At 34.4% G+C, this 13769-nt stretch overlaps 1 protein-coding gene across 13 annotated transcripts in view; it reads left to right on the forward strand.

The window, feature by feature from the left end:
- SIPA1L1 (signal induced proliferation associated 1 like 1) overlaps positions 1–13769 on the forward strand; it is a 321896-nt gene that overhangs the window by 26922 nt on the left and 281205 nt on the right. For 10 of the 13 annotated variants that reach the window (XM_039883681.1, XM_039883680.1, XM_039883683.1 and 7 more), the window contains one exon: positions 4319–4413. The exons of the other annotated variants lie outside the window; for them this stretch is intronic. The gene's annotated coding sequence lies outside the window, so the exon portion shown is untranslated. The remainder of the gene's footprint in view (positions 1–4318; positions 4414–13769) is intronic. 13 annotated transcript variants of the gene reach the window in all.

The raw sequence follows: 13769 nt of genomic DNA on the forward strand, positions 1-13769 counted from the left end.
GAGTTATAAGGAAAATGAATCACAGAAGTAAGAATTTGGTTCACGACCACACACTTGGGGGGAAAAACACAATGCGCATGCCTAATTGAAGATGTAAGTTTCACTTGGTAAACCAAGCTACAAAAACGAAGGGGGTTTATACACAGCTCTCTTCTATTTACTCTTCTGGGCTGTTCATAAATTTGCTCACACACAACTCTTTTGATAAGGCGTTTGTCATTGTATGCGTAGTCAGCACAAAGTAAAAATTAGGAGGAAACTTCAGTCTGGCTCACTTCTCATCTCCAAGTCTTTGCTCAGAGCCGCCTTTGCAGTGTGTCCACCCTGACCTGTTCTATTTAAGGTTGTAACCCACCTTCTCTCCGTTCATTCCTGTACCCCTTTATTCTGCCATCCTGATCTTTTTCTGTTTAACAGCACATATCCCCTCGAACATTATATATGTATGTCCCATATAATTTGTCTGTATATTTTGTTTACTGCTTATGTTGTGTATCTTCCAGGCTACCACCTCCATAAAGGCAGACTTTCTTCAGTTTGTAGATCCCTAGCATGAAGAATATCTAGTGCCTGCCATGTAGTAGATGCTCAATAAATATATGTTGAATGAATGAATTTGGCAAAAGCAACTACTCTTTTGTATTCCTTCTAGTAAAAAGACAGATTCTCAACCCAAGTAATTATTTTATTCATGAATTCATTGGGGATGGCAGAATCATCTGTTAAACAAAATAAGTTAACTGTGTGAGTCGTGTCACATATAGTATTCTGGAACCTCCTTGCTTTGTTCACAGTAAATAAGGAACACGAATTCAGATGAAAAAGTTTCATTTTCAGGTATTATGGGGAACAAATTCTTTGGACATTAAAATCTAGATCACTAAATGATAAAAATGCACACAGAGTTTCTCAAATATAGACTTGGACAGTAGCTAGTTTTAAACATAATTTAAAAGGGTTTAAATCCATCTTTCCTCTTCCCTCCTTCCCTTCTTCCTCCCTCCCTCCCTCCCTCCCTTCTGTTTCTCCCCTCCCTTTCTTCCTTCTTTTCATTTTCAAAAACCAAACAGATGTAAGAGTATCAGGGTCCTGAGGCGATGGGGAGGGAAGAGGAAGAAATCAAGGTTATCAGCAGAGTAGACAAATGCTTCTGCAGACTCATCCAGATGTGAAAGTACATTTCTGAACCTTTTTGGAAAAGCTGAGACATGAGACAAGGAGGTACATTTTATGCAGTTAAAGTCTATAAAGTTCTAAAATTTTCATTTAGCTAAGCTGGTGGTAGTCTCCTCGTAAGTTCTAGAGTATAATGTAGTTTATAAATGCTAACTTTTTTATTTAAAGATATATTTGGCTTATTAGATGTCAAGGGGAATAAAGAGATACTAATGTCTTAGGAAGATGTTAAGAAACCTAGAAAAAACCTTAGCGATCAAAGATTCTGACTTGTTATGTAAGTTTTAAGCCTAAAGCTTACCCAACACCACACACCTAATTAATGGCAGAATTTGTACTAATTTTTTAAAAATTTTTCATCGTTTATATATTTATTTATTTATTTTTAATTAAGTTTATTGGTTAATACAATCATATAATTTTCATGTGTACATTATCATTTGACATCTGTAAATTTTATTGTGTGTTCACCACCCAAAGTCCAGTTTCCTTCAGCTACCATATATTTGATCCCTTTTTTCCCACTTTGCCCTCCCCCACCCCCTATATTTAACCTACTTGCCCACTTCCCCCACCTCCCCCATCCTCTAGTAACCACTACTCTGTAGTCCTCTGGTAACCACTAGTCTGTAGTTCATGTCCATGAGTCTCTGTTTGTCCTGCTCATTTGTTGCTTTTAGGTTTATATCTCACATATAAGTGATATCATGTGATTTTCAACTTTTTCTATCTGGCTCATTTCGCTTAGCATGATTAGAATTGGTATTAATTTTTGCTGCGAATTTTTGCCGAAGTATTCTCAATAGGAGAGGAGTACGTGGACCTGTCTTTGGCGATAACCCAGGGAGCAGCTGTGAATTTGTTTAGAAATTTGTTTTATCTTAAAAAAGGTTGCAGATATTCATGCAGATATTTCCATCCTATACAAATTATTTATGTCCATTTCTTTTAATGTATATAATCTTTTTTTTTTTAAGTTTGTAAAAATGTGCAGATAGAAGAATTGTCATTTGGAATTTAGGGAGATGAACAGAATGAAAGATCACCTTAGGTTTTCGTCTTAGAAGAGTTTTGAAGAAAACTACAGCAGGGAAATAAATCTACTTGTTCTGTTCTGATGTTAAATATATTATATTAGAGGAAATTAATTATAGTATTTAGAAAATATTTTAACCTCAACGGTGAGAAGAAAGGATTACTATGTCATTTCAACATTCCCTGAAAGTGAAATAAGATACCATGTTTTGTATCTTTTCTCTAGAGGTACTGGTTTGGAAGTGATCAATTTTTTAAAAAGAGAGATGATTTGTGTATATAATATGTACATGCTTTTCTCCTGACCATAAAATTAGACCATACTTGTATGGAGAAAGACAGTCAACCCATTTGACCCCTTCCTCAGCAGGAAATACTCTAGTAAAGGTTTTTATTTTTTAATCTTTCATGTTAATTGTTTCTTCTGTAACATTGTTAAATGAGATTTATCATGGCACTGAGTTGTAACTTTATTTTTATATGCTCCAAAATGTTTTCACAGTTGATTAGAGAGCAGTGTGTAATAGGAAGAACACTAAGCTGCCAGTCAGATTTTGACTTAATATTGCTTGTTAAATGAGGGTTTTACAGTGGTAAATGGGTTATTGGGTCTCTTCCAGCTCTAAAAGTGTATGATTTGTATTTGCTCTTGATTGCTTAGTGCTTTCATACACATATTTTCTAAAATTTAAACATAAAACCAGTGGGTATTTCAGGTTTCATTTTCTCCATACAAAAGAGTTCCCTTGAGATGCGTATTTTGGGAGGCAGTGCCCCTTGCTTCCGTCTGGTGAATAGGTTTTCCTGGGTGACTATGGGAGGAATCATGCAAGAACTTGCCGAGCAGTCACTGGTGGCTCATGGAAGGCCCTTCTCTGCTAAGCAGGGTGAACCATGTGAGTCTCAGCATTTTTGAGGCAACTTCCAAAGGCATGAGGCATTTTCATATTGGGCCTGGAATCCTTAGGATCTGGACAGTTGCTGTCCCTAAGCAGTTTGTCACTTGGAGTCCTTGTATTAATGTTGGAAGTGGCCATCCGACTTTCTCTTGTCTTGTATTTGCAGATTTTCCATTGATTATAGGTATAAATGTAAGGTGGCTTTTGGCAGAAGTGTATACAGCAGGTCCTCTAATAACACTTTCTTATAACATTCACGAGATGCTGTAGAAACTTAACTCTTATTTATATCAATTAGCTTATGGTAAAATTAGTTTCATTAAATGTCATTTTGCTGAAAGTTGCAGAACCTACTGATGATGTTAATTGAGGACTTAACTGTAAGCATTGTTTTACCATGCTAGTATCATGGACCTGTGGCCTTTTTCTCCTTGAAGGAGTACTTTTATGTGTGTGTTTTCAGTTAAGTCTGTATTTCACCAGCTAGTTTACTAGCTCTAGGTGGATATGCAGAAATACTCTGCAGAATTATTGGATTCATATTCCAATCTGGCAGAGTCATATGTTTAGAAGTTTGTATATGGTATCTGTTGGCAGGCACATCTTGGCAAGTGCTGAGTGACTTATGGGTGGGGAAGTGCAGCTGTGGTTAAGATGTCTGGGCTGAAGCCCCTGCTCCACAATTACTCTGCTTTTGTTGCTTAGTACCCAAGAGAGTCAGTTGTCATTTTTTAGAAACCACAGCTCCAAAGTCAGAGATAACTCTAACATCTCTCAATTATTTTGTGATTTTGCTCTCATTATTTTTCACATCTTCTGGTTTGGAAGTTTTGTAGAATTTGGCAGTTTGCTCAAATATGTTCTAGACAGAATAAATCAAAGGTACCCTGTTAAAGACTTCCTTTGGGGCTGAAGAAAGCCTTTATTCCTCTTTCGTTTTACCAAGGTATGACAATATTAGAGCAGATGGAAGGCTAGAGTTTGAGCGTAAGTTGTATGAAAACTTCATCAGCCAATTGGCTGATGCTCAATGGTAAGACAGGAAGAACCACCCACGTTTTCCATTTTGGATTTGAGTCACAGAAAACAGGTTTCCTGTGAAACCATTTGGCTTTAACAAGTGTATGGAAATTTCATCTTTGATAAATCGATGTTTTTATCTTCATTGTGTGTGTATTTCAAATTATTTCCCCCCTTTCAATCCATAGGTTCAGTTTCAAATTTGAATCTTCTGCAGTACTGGCTGTAACCTAATTTCCAAGATTTTTGTATAAGAGATAGATCGAAAGGACTGAAATTTCAGGTAAGGGTCTGATTTTACTTTATCTTAATAGTACACAACAAATTTGGTAGAAATCTGGAGTTACTCCCACCCCCCTTTACATGAATGGAGGTATAGGTGAATTTTTAAAAAGGTGGCAAATTGAATTTCTCAGACAGGTTTTTACCTGTTTGGGATTACTTAAGAGGTGTCAGTGGGGTTGGCTACTTAAAACAATTAGAGAAGCAATATGTGGTAGCAGTTAAAAACATACACACATGTCCATTTAAAATGGCTTGTAAAACTGTATTCATTTGTTTTTTAGGGGAAGGAAATCATCTTTTCTTCTAATACCTAGTATTTCCCTCACAGATCGATTCATCAGTCTATCATCTGTCTGCTCTAGCTGTCTATTTATTTATCTATTTTCTATATATTTAAAGCTTAAAAACATGGATGGTTTCAAGGTTAATTTCTCTACCTCTGTGGCATCCCTAAGAACTTTTAATAGTTCTGGGCATGGGAAGATTATAGGAAAAGATGTGTACTTGAAATAATTTAGAATTTATAGGGCTAATACTTTGAAATGAATTTTCCCCGGGAAAGAAAAGGAACTGTGCAGACCAAAAGCAAACAACAACCCCACACCCCAAATCCAAAAAATAAAAAAATACAAAAAGCACATTGCACAGAAAAAAATATCGTACTGAGCTGGGATCATTATAGTATTTCTGAATACAAATAAAAGCACATTTCAGAGAAGTAATATATTGGCTTTTCAATCAATTTCCTAATTTTTCTAATTGATTTTGAGGTGTTGAGTCACTTCTAAATTAGTTTTTGTACCTCCTTAGGATGGTGACTTTTCAAGTTCAAAATATGTAAAACAATTTTAAATTGTTGGCATTGCTTGAAGATGGACAGTGGCAACTGAGAATAATCCAAAAATCACTTATCAGTAATGCATTGTGGGATGGCTCTTGTAGCTGATTTAGTTTCCTAATTACATTATCAGTTAACAGAAGTTAGCTGGCAAAACATTAGCATACCAACAAAGAGAAAGCTCAGTAGAGAGAAACTGGCTTGAGATTTATAACATGCTGCAGTTGATATGTGGGCATAATTTCTTTCCAGTGCAGCCTTGATCAGAGCTTTGTAGTAACTTCTTAACTAATTTTCCTGTACCATCCTTTGTAAAGTTGGGTCTTTTTCCTCTGCTTAGAATACTCAGGACTGCCCCATTACCTATAGCAGAGGTTCTCAATTCTCAAACCTTTGTCTCAGAAACCCTTTGTACTGTTAAAAGTGATTGAAACCCCGAGAGAGCTTTTGTTCATGTTGAGTATATCTTTCATTAGTTACTGTATTAGAAATTAAAATGGAGAAAAGCATGAGAATACTCAAGCTTAAATCACCTCAGTGCAGTGATGACATCACAGTTATGCAGCTTCTGGAAACATTGTACACTTATGAGAGAATGAGAGTGAAAAAGGCAAATGGTATGGTATTTTTTTTAAAAGGTTAGATTTATTGAGGCATAATATATAGAGTGAGGTCCACCCTTTTTAATGTACAGTTCTTCTCTGGGTTTTGAAAAACACAAAGTTGTGTAACCGCAATGAAGGTATAGAACGCTTCCATTACCCCTTTTGTTCTCTTCCCCTTAGCCTCAACACCCTCTGACTTATTTTCTAGCCCTATAGTTTTGCTTTTGCCCAAATGTCGTATAAATGGAATCATTCAGTCTGCAGCCTTTTGAGTCTGACTTCTTTCATTTAACAATGTATTTGAGACTCATCCATGCTGTTGTGTGTATCACTAATTTGTCCCTTTTTATTGCCAAGTCTTATTCCAATGTATGAATATACTGCAGTTTGTCTATTTACCAGTTGGAGGATATTTAGGTTGTTTCTCGTTTTTGGTGGTGATGTCTGTTATTAGTAGTATTAAAGTAGTATAACATCACAGACTACCTGAAAAGGTCTCAGGGACCTCCAACGTCCCTCCCTTGAGAATCTCTGGCCATGCGAATGCCAAGATGTAGCCTAATGGTCTCCTCTGTGCGGGTCTTTCTAAGCCCTCTTCCCACTGTCACCCTGACGTACCTTCAGGCCACAAGGCTGGGCTGTTCACTACCATCTTTGTGCCACTGCTGTGGTTTTCCCCACTGCTCGTTAGTTATTTGAGGATGTGATAGCTCCTCCAGCTTCTTGAGAGTGATGCCTTCTCTCTCCATCCCAAGAACATGCCTGGCACGTAGAATATGCGGTACATGTTTGAGTGGATAATAATAATTCCTTTACATTTGTAAGACATTTATTGTTCATAAGAGACTTCCCCATATAGCATTCATCCTTCATTTCAACTCTGTAAGTACATAGAACAAGTGATTTCTTTGTCTTTTATTTTTAAATAAAGCTTTGGTCTTAAAGCTTTAGTCTTAACCAAGGTGCACCTTAGAATAACCTAGGAAATATGCTAATACTCCACACCAATTAAGTCCTAATCTGTGGAGGTCAGGCTTGGGTATTAGTATTTTTTTGAAAACATCACCATTGAATTTGATGTGCAACCACAGGAAGTCATGGTCATAGAGTTTGATTTGCCATGAAGTTTAGTGGCGATGTAGTCAGGACTAGAACCCAGGTCTTTTGATTCCTCCTCTGAAGCTTTTTTTTTCTCCACGCTACACACTTTCTCGTGAACAGAAGCGCTGTAGAGACAGAAGGCCTTGGAGTAGATGCCAGCATTTACAGTTTGTGGGGTTATTGTAGCCGGAAGACCAGAACACTGAATTTAGAGTCAGGGAACCATGTTTCCATTTTGGCTCTGCATTTATTAATTGTGAATTAATAAATACTTGAGACTTTTCTCACTTTTAAAGGAAGGCTGCTACCTTAAATTCTGGAAGCTTATTGTGGGGGTCAGATTAGATAATGTGTCAAAGGATTTATTTAAAAGATTACAAAATCCTTTTGTAAACTATAAAGTGCTTTCTAAAACTTATTTTATGAACACGCAGTATGAATATATATATGCCTTACTGTTAAAGTGTGCAGATGAAACTTATTGGATTTCATTAACCAATGTCACCATAAAAAATAAATAAATTAATTTTTAAAAACTTATTTTAACTTGATTTTAGCCTAGTGTGTTTATTGGCTAACTTTCCTTGGGGTTCATAAATTATACAACTAATTCATAAATACAGTCTTCCTGAAAAAGTTAAATAACAGAATTATGCAGAGTAAAACCAAGAGGTCACCATTGGTTGCATACTTTTAATTCTTTGTGTATGAATTTAAGTGCATAAATATATATTCATGTAACAATTATTTTTCTTGGTTGTACTTTATATGTTTTGCATTTTTTAACTTGATGACTTGTCTTATTAGATCATTCCATATTAGTATATATAAATCCCTCTTATTCTGTTTATAGCTTAATTTTTTCATATATTCTACATATTGATGGACATTTAGCCTGTAAAGTTTTACTTTTACAAAAAATTCTAATGAACAGTCTCAACTCTTTCTTATTAAAATATCAGTTAATTATTATTAAAAGATGTATTCTGTTTTTAAGATATCGGGAGATGAAGTAGTAAATGTCTTGCATATACAATCTTAGACATTGTATGCTCGAGTCAGAACAGAATTTAGATTTAAAAAAATTGTAAAATATACTAGACCTTGGAGAACTTATCATATGGTCTTCGTAAATTTTGTTTTATTTTAGTGGTGGGCTCATTTCACTATTGGAATAGATTTTTAAAGACTAGTGTGTTTATTGCTTAAGTTTAACTCCTGTAGGCGTGATTGCCACAGACTTTTCCCTTCAGTTACAGCAGCAGCACAGCATGAGGGCCAGTACTTACTTATGCTGGGCATGGTGCTGAGAGCTTTGTATGTACATGGTTGGTCTCATTTTTCCCTCTCAGTAGCCCAGTGCAATTGGTGGTATTCTCCAGGCTAAGCGTTTAGAAATGGAGAATCAGAGAAGTCAAGTCACTTGTCAAGATTAGATCTAGGATTCAAAGACTCTGCTTCCAACTGTGATATCAGGATTTTGCTGAATCTGAGATGGTACTTTGCATCTGTGACATCACAGTTTACTTTATAAATTACTTATGTTTGTATATGTTGCTTTGTAATACCGATAATGATTTAATATATGCAGAAATAGTTCATGGTGTAGAATATCCATTTTATAGAAAGTATAATAAGAGCAGTATATTAATATAACATAAACAAATGCTTATTGAATTTAATAATATGAATGATATTTTGGAGTGAAAAAGGCCACCATGGGGAGTTGATTTTGAAGTCTATTTATTAACTAACAGGATGACCTTGATAGAATAATGCTGTTTCCTCACTGGTAACATAGTATTGGACTAAATAGTTCTCTTTATGCTTAATCTGCCATCAATCCTGAATAATATTTGTGTGAATAAGAAATACTTGTGACAACATTCGGCAGTGGTAATCTAGTAGAATTGTGAAATGGAATTCTGGTAATACTTCCTTTACCTTGAGTAATAAGCAGAATATTTCTGCAAACATTTGTTTTTCATGAGAAATGAAAGATTAAAATGATCTGTCTCTACTGATGGAAGTACCAGAAGGTAGCCTCAGAAAATTTTAAACGCATTGAAATGTTTGTTTCTCATAATATTATTAAAGGCATATTGAGTGTTTTAAGGAGCCATGGGTGGTTTCTTGTCAATAATGATGATTATAAATGGAGTTTTAGCTAATATATGGTTTCGCATACATTCTTTGTGTACTCTTGTACACATTTCACTTTCTGATAATATGAAACAGGTTTAAGTGGCATATTCTGGAGCCCATATGATGGAGAGTGTTAGCTTTTTCACCCTTATTCAGTCTCTTTAATGAACATCTCTGCTTTTTATACTTGAAACGTAGTGTCCGAATGGTCGAAACAGATCTTTAGGTGGACTCTTTTAGCCTTACAAACTGAACTCGGGATTTTATTAAGAAGTGTGAAAACATGTGACAAGCTACAGTTCAGGCATAATTCTGTCTTGTTTCTGGTTTTTAATTTATAAAAGATTCTGTAAAAGAAGTATTTTGGGCCAATAACATATTTGATAATTAACTGACATAAGAGAATGAGTGTGTTGGCTCACCTTCCTGTGTTGACTTGTTCACTAAGAATTAGTCTGGCACCACAAAGCGGGTTTAAATCACAGGAAGCAGTTGGGTGGTAGTGACTTTTAGCTGATAATCGAAATGCAGTAAATTCAAATCAGTTACCTAGTGCAGTCTATACTAAGCAGTGCATTTAAAAAATGTTCTCAGATTCATGTTTTTTTTTTCCCTAATTCTAGACTAATTTGTTTGGATAGGTCCAGAAACAACATTGTACTTTCTTGCCACCTACTTGGGACTGCTTTCTGAGATGACACACACACCCTTAAGAAGAATTCATTCCTTTTTCCAAAATTTAGTATGTTATTTTTATCCCTGTTCTGTACTTAAATTTCCACCTTTTAGAATTTAAATACTCAAGTACATTCTGTTCTGTTGACTAAGGGGCATTATATAAAGATTTCCCCCACCTCTTTTAATATGTGGATGTTATATTCTTTGGCCTAGTATTTGTTTTGCATCTGTATTTCAGTATAATCCTAACAAGTTCATTCAAGCAGTGGTTGAACTGAGGTTAAGTGGTATTATGGTTGTTTGGCAGGAATGGCCATAAACACTTCTCTTTAAACACAGAATGGCCTGGGGTGACTGTAATGTTCAATTGCATAATCACAGATTACACTTTATAAATACAGGAGTGAATACATGGGCTGTATACATCTTCAGTGAGAAATCGCCCCATGGGATGGAGTCTGCTTTAGAAATGATCTGTAGAGTTCCCTTGAGTGCTCCCTTCATGTTTCCATTAATTAATTATAATTAATATTATGCATGTAATTAGAATGTTTCTGATTGGACGGAACTATGAATGGTTTTTCAGGGTTCCAGAAATTCTCCCGCCTAACATCTAAAGGAATGGGTTAAATGTTTCCAGCATTTTGAATATGTATCGTGAATATATTTAAAATTTTTATCATATTTTTTTCTCTCTCCTTTCTCCCTTCCTGATATTTTTGTGACTTGAAAGCTGTTTTGCAAAAGATACCCTCGGAAGTAATTCACGCTCTTGAGATTGGATGGAGTGGCGTTTAGTCACTGTATTTGAAACACCTAGTAATGGGTCTATACAGGGCAGCTTTGCCATGGATGTGAGGAACTGGTCTTTGGAGCTCTTGGATAGTATTTAGAAATACTCCATATAACTGTGAGCAGCCAAAGAAATGAAATAAAATGCTTAGTACAGCGGGTAGAAAGGCTTTTGGGGCATATTATTTCTTGAAGCTGATGGGAATATTTTTGAAAAAATTTTTTTTACTTCCTTAATTACCGTTTGCAACATTTATCAGGAAACTGGATATATTTGATATGCGACTCACAGTTTCTATAGTCTTAGCTTTTACTAAATGTTTTTATTGCACCAGTTCTTTAATTTAAAAGTAGGAGTTTTAATTTTTTATAACTCTTTACATACATTTCTCATATGTTTTACTCAAACTGATTTTTGTCTGTAAACTTGTTTAGAGAAACTAAATTTAGTTAAAAATGTTTCCTTGACAGAGGCCCCAAGGTTGGACATTAGATTTTTTTTTTGAAGTATTTATTATTTTTAATTTAATTTGTATTTTTAGCAAAGTAATGATATACTTGGTTTAAATAGTAAGTAAAACAGTAATACAGATTTGAAAAGAAAAAAGTTCTGTGCTCTACCCTTTTTACCTTTCTTCAGAGACAACAGTTTCAGGGTTTTTTTTAGCTGTTTTTTCTAGCATTTACTGCGATATATGAAAATATTTTATTTTTACTTCTACAGCTTGAGTTTTCAGTTCTAAGCATTATCCTACAGGAGATGAAAATTTAGCTCTCTGACTTCTACTTCCCATCCTTGCAATGATAATTTTATTTTATTTTTGTTTAGCCATTAATAGTATTTACAGTATTATTTGAATATTGATGGCTGTGGCCACAGAGTATTCAATAATCACTTTTTCTTTCTCCAATTTATTTCCCTCAGAGATAGCGATTACTTTGTTTTCAATTTGCTTAGCTTTCTGTTGATTAAACACAAATTTTACTCTAAGCATTCTGATAGAACTATAAGAATGCAAATGGCAGAATGTACATATTAGGGCATCCATCAGTTCCACCTTTCTCTTGGCACTGTTTCTCCATGAATTCTGTGTCTTCCTGGTTCTGAACTGCTTGTCTAGACGCCACAGAGCTGCCAGTTGGGGACTTTTCTTTACCGCCATCTTGGGGATTCCCTCGGGGTTTCTCCTTTGGGGATCTTTTATTTTCTGGATTCTTTTTATCATCTTTCTTTGTTTATTCCCTAACTTCGATGGGAGACGTGTGTGCGTGTTTGCGTGTGTGTGCATGTGTACCAATATTCATGTATCTGCAAGTGGCATTTAAAACAAAAGTTTATTTTCTAATTGTTGGCTGCTGGTATGTAAGAACACGACTTTTTATAATATTGTTGTATTCTGTAATTTGTTAAATTCATTTAGTCGTTCTAGTAGTTGTTTTGCAGATTCCTTGGAATTTTCTACATAAATGATCATATGACCTGCAAATGTATTTTACTTCCTCCTTTCAGAACTTTATGCCTTTTATTTCTTTTTCTTGCCTTACCGCAATGGCTGGAATCTTTTGTACAGCATTGACTAGAAGGTGGTAAATGTGAGCATTCTTGCCGTATTCTTCATCTCAGGGGAAAATAATTCAGTCTTTTACCTTTAATTGTGATGTCAGTTTTAGTATTTCATTTTTTTTTTAATGTAATTGTCTTTCTTCAATTTTATGAGGTTCTCTACTTTTCCTAGTTTGTGGAGAGTTATCATGAATGATTATTAGATTGTGTCATGTATCTTTCTGCATCTATTGAACTAATCCTGAGGTTTTTCTCTTTTAATGTTACATTGATTGATTTTTTAAATATTAAACCAATCTTGCATTCTTGGTATCACCTTCATTGCTTTTGCTTATAATGTTCCTTTTTATGTGTTATTGGATTTGGTTTGTTAAAATTTTGTTAAAGGCTTTATATCTGTATTCATGAGGGGTAATTTTCATTTTTTTTTTTTTGTCTTTTTCAAATTTGGTATTAACTTTATGCTAGCCTTATAAAATGAGTTGGGTAGTGATCCTCTTCTGTTTTCTGAAAAAGTTAAATTTCCTTCTTGAATGTTTGATATTCAACAAGGAAAATGAATGTATCGGTGAAATCATGCGGAGTGGAGGATTTTTTTTTGGAATATTTTTGATAGCAGGTTTAGTTTCTTTAATAAGATATAAGGCTACTTAGATTTTCTGTTTTTTTCTTGTATCAATTTTCATAGGTTCTATTTTTTAAGAAATTCATTTTATGTAATTTGAATTTTTTGGTATGAAGTTATATATTGTATTTTCTTATTATCCTCTTAAATGTCTGTAAAAACTTTGGTGATATCTATTTTTTCCATTTCTGATACTGGTGATTTGTGTTTTGTCTCTTTTTTTTCTTTAACTAGAAGTTTGTCAGTTTTTATAGTTATTTTAAAAACCCAGCTTTTGTTAATTTTCTCTTATCTGTATGTTTTCTATTTTATTGACTTCTGCTCTTAATTATTTACTTTCTTCTATCTTGGATTTAGTTTGCTCTTTTTATCTTAAAGTAGAACCTTAGGTTATTGTGGTAGGCCTTTCTTATTTTCTTATGTTAAGCATTTCAAGTTTTAAGTTTCCTTACAACTACTGTTTTAGCTGCATCCTACAAATTTTGATATGCCTTATTTTTATTGCCCTTTGGTTCAAAATACTTCTTATTTTTAAAAAAATTTTCATTTTTGACCTGTGAACTCTTTAGAGGTATGTTGTTCAATTTCCATACATTTGGAATTTTTCTAGATATCTTATTGTTGTTGATTTCTGACTTCATTCCATTGTTGTCAGAGAATATACTTTGTGTGATTTCAGTACTTTTAAGTTTATTGAGACTTACTTTATCGTATACCACATGGCCTGTCTTGGTAATGTCCCATACAAATTTGAAAAGACTGTGTATTCTTTAGTTGTTGGATTTTCTATGAATGTCAGGTCAAGGTGGTTGATAGTGTTGTTCAGATCTTTGCCTTTACTGATTTCTTTTTTGTCTATTCTATCAGTTACTGAGATGGAGCATAAAAATCTCCTCCTTAAATTGTGTCACTGTCCTTTTCTTTCCTTAATTCTGTTTTTGCTTCAGTATTTTAAGGTGTATACACATTCATAATACGTCTTCATGATAACTTGTCCCTTTTATAA

Source organism: Pteropus medius, unplaced genomic scaffold (assembly GCF_902729225.1).
Source record: "Pteropus medius unplaced genomic scaffold, Ma_sr-lr_union100, whole genome shotgun sequence".
Classification (NCBI taxonomy): domain Eukaryota; kingdom Metazoa; phylum Chordata; class Mammalia; order Chiroptera; family Pteropodidae; genus Pteropus; species Pteropus medius.